We start from the raw sequence: 13,451 nt of genomic DNA on the forward strand, positions 1-13,451 counted from the left end.
GGTTCTTGTTAGAAAAGTCTTATAGAGACCAACCCAGGAGAAATGAAGATACCCCAAGAACCAAGAGCCCAGAGTGTGTTTTCCTTGGGATTCATGGCTGTCAGGTACTTCACCATGGTCATTCTCTAGGCACTGTCCCTAGTGGGTGCCATTGATTATTCTTCGAGCTTTTCCCCACAAGGCATCAGAAATTGCTACTGCAGAGGACCACCAGGCCAGAGTTCAGAGGAAAGCCAGTGAGCACCATCTCAGGCAGGACGTGGAGAGTGTGTTCCAATTCTTTCCTCCACGGTCCTCTTTTGCTCTGGGTTTCATAGAGGTTAGAGACAACCTGAACATCAAGGCAGTAGCAGAAGAGGCAGGCTTCACCTCTGAGTACAGAACTGCTGACTAACCATTGAGCTTCCCTACCCACCAGTCCTCACACACTGTGCTCCCCAAACATCCTTGGGCTTATGTGAGTTGCGTTAGTTCATCATACAGAATATAGATTGTTTGCTGGCATGAAAATTCGTGGTCAGTCTTGAGCCTTCACAAAGTCCCCGAGTGTCTGCGCCACTGCAGATGTGTGGGTGCCAGAAGCCTGTTCTGGAGGCACAGCAACAGTCCCATCATTGTCCTCTGGAGTGGTTTGAATAGGAATGGCTCCCATAGACTCAAGTGTTTGAAAGCTTGGCCCCTGGGAAGCGGCACTATTAGGAGGTGTGGCCTTGTTGGAGTGGGTGTGACCTTGCTGGAGTGGGTGTGACCTTGCTGGAGTGGGTGTGACCTTGCTGGAAGAAGTGTGCCACTTTGTGGGTAGGCTTTAAGGTCTCATGATCAAACTAGGCCTAGTGTAGCAATCTCCTCCTGCTGCCTGATGATCAATAATAGAACTCTCAGCTCCTCCAACACTGTGTCTGCCCGCATGCTGTCATGTTTCTGGCCATGATGATCATGGACTAAGCCTCTGAACTGTAGCTATAAGAGTTGCTGTGGTAGCCAGGCTGTGGTGGTGCAGGCCTTTGATTCCAGCACTTGGGAGGCAGAAGCAGGCAGATTTCTAGGAATTCGAAGTCAGCCTGGTCTGCAGAGTGAATTCCAGGACAGCCAGGACTACACAGAAAAACCCTGACTCAAGAAAAGGTTGCCACTGTCGTGGTGTCTCTTTGCATCAATGAAACCCTAACTAAGACCTCCTCTCAGCCGAGGCAGCATCAGTGCCTGGCCTCTCTGTCTTCCCTGTCCACGCTTTAGAATACTGTGCAATCTCATGCCCATATTCCATAGATGTTCACCATGTGTCAGTGCTAGACCATGCACCATGCAGAACTCTGAGGATGCCTCTGAAGAAGCCACAGACAAAAATTTGAGAAAAACAAAACAAACCCACATGGAAAGTGGACGTCATCCCTAACCAATTTAGCAACTGGGCCATTAACTATTGCTCATCGCATCCCACACATCTGTCCCTGTGCTGAGCATCGGGGAAAGGTGATGAGGACAAAGTCTCTGGCTCTGATCATGTGATTCTAATTGAAGGTTAAGTGGGGCTTGGAAACACACAGGCGCTGTGCAGCCGGGGTCTCCTACTTAAAGCTGGGACTACGTGGTGCTGTTCAGCCGATGCAGGTGCTGGAGCAGCTGTGGCAGCCCATCTGAGCTAGCGGGAGGCCATGTATCTAAGAGTGTTTGCGTAGAAGCGTGCCCTGTGAAGGAAAAATCACATTTCCTACAGCCTGCTCATTGGTCACCACAACAGAACACCCTTGGTTGGGGGTGGGGGTGGGGGTGGGTTTGGGGATGGAATAATTTCTTTTGCATTCACCCAAGTCACAGCCAGATGCAGCCCACTCTTCCACACATGCTATGTGGGGAGGACTAAATTCACAGGGAGCTGCTGACGTGAGTTATCTCCAGAATGGGAGTCATCCAGCAGACCCACGTTTGCCTCGGCTTCCTAGAAGTTGATAAGAACACGCCAGTGACAGTTTAAAGGCTCATTATAGAACCCATTCTTGTTGTCCGATCTCATCTTCCCACCATCAGGCAGCCAGAAATAATTCTGACAGGATTCTACTTCTGTGGCAAATGAAAGAGGGCAATAAAGGGGAAACCTGGCAGCCGGGAGTGTTCTTTGAAGGCTGGGAAATGGACTCAGCTAGAGGAGTGCTTGCCTATTGTACAAGGTTCTCCAGTTCCTCATAGACTGGGTGTGGTGGCCTATGCCTGTAGTCCCAGCACTTGGGAGGTAGAGGCAGGAATGTCAGAAGTTCAGGGTCACCCTCAGCAACACGCCAAGTTTGAGACCAGCCTGAGTTACATGAGACCCTGTCCAAAAAGAAAACAGAAATGTATTGTACAGTTATCCTGACCCTGGGTCCAGAACCTCAGATTGTTTCTGATTTCCGTGCCCACTCCCTTTATCCACACCAAGGGTTATGCATTGCTCAACGGTAGGGTACCATTTATACCCGTGGACGACACTGCAGCTGCACCCCAAAGTTGTAGAGTCCACATCTTGCCAGCCACAAAGAGAGCCTGGTCCCCGGCACCAGGCCTTGGAAGTCAGCACTTTTCAAGTACGAGGCGGCAGCAGAGAGGAGAAAATAATCAACATCATCGCTAACCCTCACTGTTTACTGTGAGCCACACACGGTATCTAGGACTCCTTTACTCCTCATAGCGGCCCTGGAGGCACAAGGTTTGCCATCTCCGTTCTCCCTGGGAAGAAGCAGTGCACAGCGGCTCAGCCCAGGCCGCCGACTCCCCACTAGCTCTCAGACCCTCTGCTGCTCTGCGTTTTGGGCACGCATATGCCTTACTTTCTCAGATTGGGCTATGGGAGCAAATGCTGATGCCAAAACTCTATCTCCGTAGGTGCCGGAGGGCAATATTGCGAGATGATGTCACAGGTGAGGCAGGTACATATTCGGGCAACTTCTGGGCAGTCACACATGGAGATGAGTTGTCTTCTGAGCCGTCTGGAGTATGGAGAATGTACAGGTCGAGTGCAACTATTGCCTGACTCAGGGGTGGCCCCAGAGATAGGGAGCCCCCTCCCTCCACTTAGCAACTTGTTTGCTTATAACAGCTTGACTCGTCTAAAGCTGAAAGCCATAACTGCCCCAGATTGTTATAAAAGGTTATCTTGCAGGGTTGAGATTGGAAAGTAGTTTCCATTTTATGTGATTTTTTAAAAAAAAAAACAAAAAACAAATTAGTGGTACCTTAAATTAGAAGAGCTTGATGTTAAGAAATAAACCAAGTAATGGAACTTAGAACCTATTTCTTCCCCTTTTAAGTTTTGCCTTCAGAGAAAGAGACATACATCTAACTGAAGGAAAGCAATTACTTAGACAAAACCCCTGACCCCTCGGTCCCACAGTACTTGAAAAATAGAAGAACTGCAGTTGTCTTTGCCCACAGTGAGGAAGTTCAGTCTTCCCTCTAAAGGTCAGGTGACTGGGTCTGCTCAAACAAACTGCCGACAGACAGACACATTAGCAACACAAAAAGTATATGAGGGGCTGGGGACATGGCTCAGATGGTAAAGTGTTTGCCTGGCATGCACGAGGCCCCAGGATCAATTCCTAGCACCACACAAAACCTGGCATACTTCTAGGGCTCCAGAAAATAGAGACAAGAGAATCAGAAGTTCAAAGTCAGCCTAGGATATATAGAGAGTTTGAGGCTAGCCTGGGTTACATGAAATCCTGTCTCAAAAATATAGACTTTTATCCATATTCATAAACACAGGGCTGATGAATATGCATATAAGTGAGGTGCACTTGTCCTCACCTTGGGTGTTTAGGGGAGAGAATGATTGAATGAATGAATGAATGAATGAATGAATGAATGAACAGAACAATGCATGGCCTAGAGCAAATTTCCTCTGGGTTGTAAATAAGACGTCTGATTCTAAGCCCTTCCTTATGAAATAATTTCATCCTTCTTTGGTTAATAAAAGTCAATCAAAAGAATGGGGAAGTGGTGTCCTTCGGTGGTTATAGATCTATTTAATTAGATGAAGACTAGTCTCTGGGCAGTGGTGTTGCATGACTTTAATCACAGCACTCAGAAGACAGACGCAGGTGGATCTCTGAGCTTGAGGCCAGCCTGGTCTATAAATCGAGTTCCAGGACAGCCAGGGCTACACAGAGAAACCCTTTTTTGGGTGAAAAGAAAGAAAGAAGGAAGGAAGGAGGGAGGGAGGGAGAGAGAGAGAGAGAGAGAGAGAGAGAGAGAGAGAGAGAGAGAGAGAGAGAGAAGAAAAGAATGACCTTCTTGGTATTAACTCCTCTTCAAGTACTCTCGGTTTCAAACCCAAAGCCATATATTTTGGAATACTGTTTTCTGAGACCTAGTACCATGCCAGAAGCGAAGATGAACAACACAGAGACCTCAAAGTGCTGAAAATAAAGTATAGTGTTCCAGGACACCACTGATACAGAGCAAAGACACACAAAGCAGATTTTACTTCTGTGAAAGGGAGCATCACTTCTTTTGATTAGCAGTCATACCAAACTGGGAAGGTTTTCCAGAGTTTGTCCAAACAGACTGGGAAAGTCAGTAAATACCTGGGGATGGACTGTCCACCTATGATATTTCTTTCTTCTTCTCTAAGAATCTTTTCAGTCTAAGGGAATTCAGTCTTGTCTGTTCTTGGCTGAAGGGCAAGACCCCAAACATATGTTGTAGGTCTACAACACTAAGCCTGTTGCCATGGTCATGTGAAATCTTGCTGATGAGAATGTAGGGGTTGAGAAACACAGGTGTCTGCTCTGGATGATTGGATTTACTGTCCTAAGGTCTTGTGCCAACCTATAGAATCCGTAATGGTTTGAATGAGAATGCACCCCCCCCATAGGCTTATATATTTGAATACTTGATCTCTAGTTGGCAGAACTGTTTGGGAAGGATTAGGAGGTGTGGCCTTGATGGGAAAGGTGTGTTACTAGGGGCAGCTTTTGAGTTTTCAAAAGATCCATGCCATTCCCAATGGATTCTCACTGCCTAATGGCTGTGGAACAGCTCTCAGCTATTCTTTTACTCCATCATCATGGACTCTAACCCTCTGAAACCATAAGCCCAATTAAATATGTTCTTAGGTCATGGTGTTTTGTCACAGTAGTAAAGTAACTAAGATAGTACCCATCAGCCTTTAATCAGTAAGATTGGAGTGTTATAAGTGAACATACAGGGCTCAGTGACACCAACTTTTATCAGTCCTGCAATGGCAGGTTTTAGTCCTGACCTCTGTTCTAAGGACATGGAATACTGCCCTGCCCTTATTGTGTCTCCCAGGACTTATAGAGTGCTATGAATTGGAGGACTCTTTAGGCTTCCTCTATATCCCTTCTTATTCCAGCCCTTAAGAAAGTGTTCTTTCACCCGTGAAGTCAAGGGGTTTAGGGAGGCTTGGCTCTGCCTCTCAGCTACTGCTAGCCCCATGCCTAACCTGGACACGAAGCTTCACTCTGTTAGGTTAATCCTGGCCTCAGGTACAAGTGAAAGGTTTTTCTAGTTACTCTTTCCCAGACTCACACACTTTGGCTTCTTAAAAAATGGGGCCTGGGATTCTCCTTTTAACTCTAAATGAGTGGTCCCTCTGGAGACAATTTGAGTATACAATGATTGTATACAATGAGAGGACCTACTTGTACCAGAATTAACCAAGAGATAATTTCTAGTTATAAACAAGTATAATTGAATATAACTGATTTCTTTAGGCTGTTGATAAGATCTAAGTATAAAAGAGCCCTGCTACCCCTAACTCCTCTTTGAAAGCAATAAAGAAAGCTGATGTTTCTTCCTTTTTTACATTCAGGGCATCCCCTTTTGAAATGGCCCACCATTCTACCCTTGGGGCCTTGTCATCTCCCTTACTTATGGACTTCTTTCATTCCTGTCACCCTTCCCTGGGGTGGCCTGGTGGGACGATCTCGGGCCTGTGGAGCTGAGATTCATCCTCTCCATGAACACCCTGTCTACAGCTGAGAGCATACATTTAGCCTTTTACTTTTGTTTTTCTTCATCCGCTTTCTATGTGCACCTTTTGGCCTAAGTAACTGGTCTAACTCTATGTATTCCCAATTTTCTATCTTCAGTCATCATTTTTTAAGAAATAGCTGGCCAACTACTGGTCACAAATGTAACTCAAGCGTTCTCTTATGCAAAGAGGTTATACTTCTTACTTCTCTGTTTTTGTAATAAAGTTACATGGCCAAGACAAGTTATAGAAGGGTTCGTTAGGTTTATTGTTTCGAAGGGTTGGAGTTCATAACGGCACAATAGAGGCAGGCACAAACGATGGAGTAGGATGCTGAGACCTCATGTCTTAAACCACAGGCAAAAGCAGAGAGAGCATACTAGGAGGAGGTGAACCGTTTCTCAAAGCCTGCCCCCAGTGACACACTTCCTCCAGCAAGGCTAGACCACTCTAAACCTCCCCGAACAGTGCTGCCAGCTGAGGATCGAGTGCTCAAATGTCTAAGATGTAGAGGGAACGTTTCTCACTCAAACCACTACAGGGATCCTCCAATTTTTACTTCGTAGTATTTTCTCCTCTGTTCCTTGGTTATGCATTGGTACCCTCCTGGGGTAGCCTAGTGACAAGGCTTCTTACCTGTGAAATTGAGATTTTGGTCAGCCCTTCATCTATTCCTTGTTGGATATTGAAAGGCTTACTGATATTTTGAGATCAAGGGATTGGCTCCTTTATCTCTCCTATACCTCTGTCTTTCTAGTTCCCCCCTGTGTTCTTGATAGGCCTCACAATTGTTGTTCCATTGAGTGTTCCTGACTGGGGGATTTAACCTCTTGTGCAGAACCCCAGCTGGCCTGTTAGATGTTCTCATCCCCAAATAACTAGTACGGCCCTACTAATCATTATCTCTTCTTTCTCTAAAATATCTAGTTCAGTCCTACTAGTCCTTATGACTTCTTTCCTTGAGAACAGAATACTCAGGATAGACACTAATAGCCCATGTACAGAGCTGGAGTCCTGAGAACTGGTCTAACTGGTCTACCACTCCAAAGGGTCCTCTAAAAAGGACTTATGTTCACCTCTCAGAGAGCTGACCTCAGTGCTAATTAGTGAGATATTAACAAACCCGGTTCCTACTATTGGGGGACTTCCCTGTGGGGAAATGAAGTCAGGGGTTTCTCCTGGAGGGTTGGAGGGCAGGTCAAAGTTTAGTGTTCCCTTTCACATTTCTTTTCTTAGCTGGGACAGGGAGGGGTACATAGAGTGAGATAAGGGAGCTTCTGACCTGATCAGAGGACTCAGTTCTTCTGCTGTCTTAAGTCAGTCAGTCCAAGCAGAGGGGCTGGAGGATCCACCCGAGGAGCTGGCTGTTGAGCAAATTCTGTCAGCTTGACTGTTTGGATCTAGTTGGGGCTGATCAGAGATAAGTGGAAAGCAAGAGATGAGGGAGTATGTTCAGGAACTCGATCATAGTTCCTGGCTTCTCATTGGATAAAGGAGCACAGGTCCGTGCCCTTCAATAAAGGGCATGGTCAATTTCTTCTTGGGAAATCAGACAAACCCTTACAATTAATGTATTCAATTAAGAGCTGAGAGACTCTCTTTGAAGTCTAAGAATGGGCTCCTTGGTCCAAATAAAACAATCTTCATTCAGTTTTCTTGTTTCTGTTTTAAATTATTCTATTATTTAGCCTAAGTCTGGGAGAATCTATCTGTTTACTTTCTTGGAGCTCATTTTGGCCTGATTATTCCCCATTCCAAAATAAAGAGCCCCCAAGATGGGGGCTGGAGAGATAGCTCAGAGGCTAAGAGTCCTGACTGCTCTTCCAGAGGTCCTGAGTTCAATTCCCAGCAACCACATGGTGGCTCACAGCCATCTGTAATGAGATCCGATGCCTTCTTCTGGTGTGTCTGAAGACGGCTACAGTGTACTCATATAAATAAAATAAATAAATCTTAAAAAAAAAGTCCCTGAGAGGCTCAGCACCCAACTACTCACTGTCTCTAAGGGGCAGGTTTTTTGGACTCCAACTCTGCTGCTTCACCCAGCTCCATCTGCTTCCCTTTCGAGACAGTATTTAAGGTTGGTACCTCTCACACTAGGTAAATGGTATAAAGCTATGATTGCATCTAGAGGCCTGGCCTGCTACTAAGTCTACTGAGGCCCCTGAACAGCTATAGAACTGTGAAGAGGGCTCCATGCTCACACCCTGTTCAGATGTTTATCTCATTCACCCTCAAACAACCCCAGGTCCCAACCACTAAGGCAGTACTTTGGTTTACTTTGATTTGTGAATAAAGTTTCATGGTTGCCTTTGTGCATGGGCCCTGTGTTGCTGACTTTTCTGTCATTGCTGATCTAGGGAATATCAAACGCCCAGCTAGAGGACCACTGCAACGGGGCTGGCCATAAGACACATTTCTCCAGTGACATGATTCTGGACTTCTTTGCAGATGGAATTAGAATTCTGGATGAGCCCCCCAAGTTCTTGGAAATAAAATATGGGGCCCAAGGACCCTCTGATCCTACACAAAGAACACATGGAAATGCTATTAACCTTTTGATATAAATGATTTGGATTCTTTATAATTGTTTCCCTCAAAAGTTGCAGTGATAAATAGCATCCTTGAGGAGGTCGATAGTCATGAGCTAAACACCCAGAAATGCATGACCAGAGAGAACGGCCCATATGAGAGCAGGACTGGATGGAACCCACAGACTAGGAAGAGCATGGGCTTGGCTTGTGAATGAAGCTTGTTTGGTATGGCTGTGTGTAAGGACCAAAGAAGGGCCCCTTCTCTAGGGTCCCACTGATCACCACTCCTTAAAATAAATTAACACTCTCATTCTGACACGCTCATCTGTCTAGATGAATGAGCTCAAGGCTAGCCCCCAGCTGACCCATGATGCCCTATGTCATTCCCATGCCCATGGAGATTTCCAGTGAAGGAGATGTAGAGAGCTTTTCGATATTAGTGGATATCAGGGTTCAGTGGGCACCTCCTGAGGGCTTCCAGGTTATTAGATCCCAGAACAAAGAGTCGGAGACACCCTGATGCCAACAGAGGCAGGGCTGGGTTTTTTGTTTGTTTGGTTGGTTGGTTGTTTGGTTTTTTTGTTTTTGTTTTTGGGTTTTTTGTTTTTGTTTTTGTTTTTTTGTTTGTTTGTTTGTTTGTTTGTTTTGGAAAATGATATATTTCCAAGAAAGGAAACTGAGCTGGAAATGCTGGAGTGAGAAGAAAGCTTAGAAGCTCGAACAGCCACTGCCATGACCACATTGTACAAAGGGTGGGGGCATTTGTGTCACATCGGGTATTTGGGGTCATTTACATAGAGTGGGCTTTCTCAAGCATACTGTGACGTCTATTTCTGTTATAGAAATAAGGGGCTGAGAGATGGCTTAGAGGGTAAGAGCACTGACTGCTATTCAGAAGCCCCGGGTTCAACTCCCAGCACTCACATGGTAGCTAACAGATGTCTACAACTCTAGTCCCAGAGGATCTGACACCATCTTCTGGCCTCCATAGACACTGCATGTACAGACATACACACAGGCAAAACACCCACACATGTAAGCATTTAAAAAAAAATAAAAATAAGAAATAATGCACCTGCCCAGGGAGGAATCACTCCACACCCTTTGAGATTAATTAAGGTGATTTCCTTAAGCACCTGGTTACCTGGGACTAATGCTCAAATAAGGGTCAACCTCAATGGAAGACTTCATTAGCAGACACAAGATGCATGTATAAGAGGCACACCGTAAAGGGGTTGGGGATTTGGCTCAGTGGTAGAGCGCTTACCTAGGAAGCGCAAGGTCCTGGGTTCGGTCCCCAGCCCCGGAAAAACAAAAAAAACAAAACAAAACAAAAAAAACAAACAAGAGGCACACCGTAGCTTATGCATTTTTCATGCTCTGCCTTCCTTAAATCTCTTCTGGGTCCCAGCCTCAGGTTCCATCTCAAATACATGGAAGCAGGAGTCGGAAAGTCTGTCTACTTAGGCGGGTAGGAGATTTACACAGTAAGGTATCACATATTCTCAGATTTAAAAGTCTGCCAGTATTGGTCTTTTTCAAATAGTTGTTACCCAGGGCCATTTTGTCCACTTGGCAGAATAATTTTTTTTCCTGATAACAGCAAAGGGGACTTCATGGTGGTTGTGACTCTGCGCACTGCCCATGCACTTTAGAGGTATGTCTTTGGTATGAGAACGAGGTCCTAATGGCTGGTCATAAGTCACTGCTGACTCCTTCCTGTGGAAAGCAGAGCCTAATGGCTGCTCAGGCTCCCTGAATAAACATTTACATCCTAGCATCCTAAATTTCACTTATCTCTAGCAGGCCTGGTTAGCATAGTGCTTACCTTTGCAGCAGAGATCTTTTGGTTCAATTCCACGTGTGTAACTTAATCCTTAGCACATGTATTGGTAATTCTTTATATAATAGGAGTTCTGTAATTTTAAGTTTCTTCTATATCAGTTCTATACAACTTCATATACGTGCCTCATTATTAGCATCTTAAATGTCTTCGTGTGTGTGTGTGTGTGTGTGTGTGTGTGTTCCTAAATATATAATCGCAACCTATTCAGTTTATAATGTCACCGTATGTTTCCAGGGCTGACCATTTGGTATTGGATATTCTATAGATGTGCTCTTCCCTGGGGAAGACTATTTCTCCAGCTTTTCAGCATTCTTCAGTTGCCTGTAGTTCTCTGTATAGGGCTGAGACCTTAAAAGCTTTTCTGAATCCACATGGGCATGTCTATTGGTGACATCCTTGTGTGTGTGTGTGTGTGTGTGTGTGTGTGTGTGTGTGTGTGTGTGTGTGATAATGGCATGAGTCATAGGTTACCCTCGGGGACTCTGAAATGCTCCTGAACCTGTGGCATCTGTTCTAGCTGGCTCCAATGTGCCTTGTTAGGGAAGGAGGGGGGCCCTTGGCCTATAGGTGTTTCTAGTAAACTCAGGCCTGTGGTAACACATCCTTTACTGTAATTCTGCTGCTTCATTTTCCTTTCTGAACTCTTACATTGACTCTCTTGCCTACCATCTGGCATCCACCCTAATTTCTAAGAGGCATTTTCAAAGGAGGAATCTTGAGAGTCGATCCCAGAGTAAGAGAGCCAGGTAGAGTGGTTCCCAAAGAGGTGAAGGGTGTCCCAAGACGTTTCCTTATGGATAAGAGCAGTGGCCACAGCTGAACAGTAGATATGCAGCCTGTAGTGACAAGGCATGGAGGAAGCTACAGGAGCGGTCCCTAGGTCCTTCTTTTCCTTCCTCAGACTTCTTGCTTCTCTTCTTCACTAGCTAGTTGAGTATTTGGCTGTACACTTAATATGAAATGCTATTTGTAAAATTCAAGCTTATTTGGTGTTTATCTTAGTTAATGTTTTACTGATATAAGACACCATGATTGATGCAGTTTATAGAAGAGTTTATTTGACACCTGAGTTCATGACCATCATGGCAGAGATCATGGCAGCAGGTAGGCAGGCATGGAGCTAGAGCAGTAGCCGAGAGCTTACATCTTGGTCCACCAGCAAAAGGCAGAGTCTACTCCCAGTGACATACTTCCTCCAACAAGGCCACAGCTCCTAATCCTTCCCAAACAGTTCCACCAACTGGGGACCACATAATCACATAGATGAACCTATGGGGGTGTCAGTCTCATCTATCCACCACAGTATCCTGTGTTCTTCCTTCCTCCTCCTCTCCTCTCCTCTCCTCTCCTCTCCTCTCCTCTCCTCTCCTCTCCTCTCCTCTCCTCTCCTCTCCTCTCCTCTCCTCTCCTCTGCTCCCCTCCACTCCCCTTCTTTCTTCTCTCCACCTCTGTCCCCCATCTTTCTTTTTCTTTGGAGACAGTCTCACCATGTAACCTGGAACTTGGTATATTGATGGGACTAGCCTCAGTTCACATAGATCTACCTGTTCCTACCTCCTGGGTGCTGGGATTAAATGTGTGTACCGCTCATCTGGCTTGAGCATTTTTTAAAATCATATTTATTTCTTTTGTGTATATATGTGGAGGTCAAAGGCCAACTTCAAGAAACCATTTCTCTTCTCCTTCTATACATGTCACTGGGATTGGTCGTCAAGCTCAGCAACACAAGTGACATACTCACTGAGCCATCTTGCCAGCCCCTGTGTTTTTAATTCTCTAATTATGGCTTAATCCTAAGCAGAAGTCACAGTGCCCCCTCTCACCTACTATCAGGTGCTTGGCAGATGAGATACTCTGAGCAGTGCAGGGGGTGTAGCCCCCAGGAAGGCCAGGTGCTCCAGGGCACCGCAAGGCGCTAACCCACAGCATAGAGTGCTGGGCTGTGTCTGCCTTGCTCACCGCCTCAACCATTCACTGCCAACATATTTGAAAGAACAGCAACCAGCAGAGAATGTGTGTTCCCAAGTACCGCTTACACAAGCTCAAGTTCAGTGTATATGAGTCTCTATTTTTAGAAATACTTGCAGACCAGATAAAATAAAAACATTTCCTGCCTCGTTCATGTAGACATGCATTTGCTAGAAGGTCCAGATCTGGAGCCTAAGAGAACTTTCCCTGTTGGACACAAAACTTCTAAACCCATGTCTTTGTGACCCACAGTGGCCATTCTGGTTGTCTGACTGAACAGATGGGGAGTAGGAAAGGTGACCCTAGACCCTCATATAGCTGTCACTTTCCTGCTAGGTTATGTATATAGAACTTGGAGTGAGTTACCACTTGACAAAAATTGTCAGAGAAACTTCGTTGTTTAAAATTTATATACTTGGTGTGTATATAGGAGGTGGTGCACATCCTTCTGTACACATGCGGAGGTCAGAGGACACCTTGCAGGAGTCAGTTCTCTCCTCCCACTGTGTGGGCTCTGGAGATGGAGCTCAGGGTCATCAGGCTGGGCAGTAAGCACCTCTTACCCACTGAGCCATCTCACCAGCCCAGGAAATTAACTTCCTTCCTTCCTTCCTTCCTTCCTTCCTTCCTTCCTTCCTTCCTTCTTTCTTCGTTTTTTTTTTTTCCCAGAGAGGGTTTTTCTATGTAATAGAGCCCTGTCTATCCTGTACTCGCTTTGTAGATCAGGCTGGCCTTGAACTCACAGAGATCCAACTGCCTCTGTCTCCTGAGTATTGGGATTGAAGGCAAGCACCACCACACCAGGCCAGAATTTTCTTAAGTATTCTTTAGAACAGTGGTTCGAAACCTTCTTAATGCTGTGACCATTTGGTACAGTTCCTCATATTGTGATGACTCCCAACCATAAAATGTTTTCATTGCTACTTCATAACTGTGGTTATTCTGCTACTGTTATGAATCATAATGTAAATATTTTTGGAAATAGAGCTGCCAACGTGGAGGAGACCTACAGGTTGAGAAGCACCCGGGTACACAAATTGTTAACTGAGGATAGTCGTCAGATGTGCGTATCTGTCAGGAAGTTCTCCCCGCCTCTTTTCTCTTTGTTAAGGTGCTAGGAACTGAACTGGGG

General features: G+C 45.5%; 1 protein-coding gene across 2 annotated transcripts in view; it reads left to right on the forward strand.

The window, feature by feature from the left end:
- The window catches only part of Mertk (MER proto-oncogene, tyrosine kinase), a 106,431-nt gene that overhangs the window by 17,256 nt on the left and 75,724 nt on the right, over positions 1 to 13,451 (forward strand).

Source organism: Rattus norvegicus, chromosome 3 (assembly GCF_036323735.1).
Source record: "Rattus norvegicus strain BN/NHsdMcwi chromosome 3, GRCr8, whole genome shotgun sequence".
Classification (NCBI taxonomy): domain Eukaryota; kingdom Metazoa; phylum Chordata; class Mammalia; order Rodentia; family Muridae; genus Rattus; species Rattus norvegicus.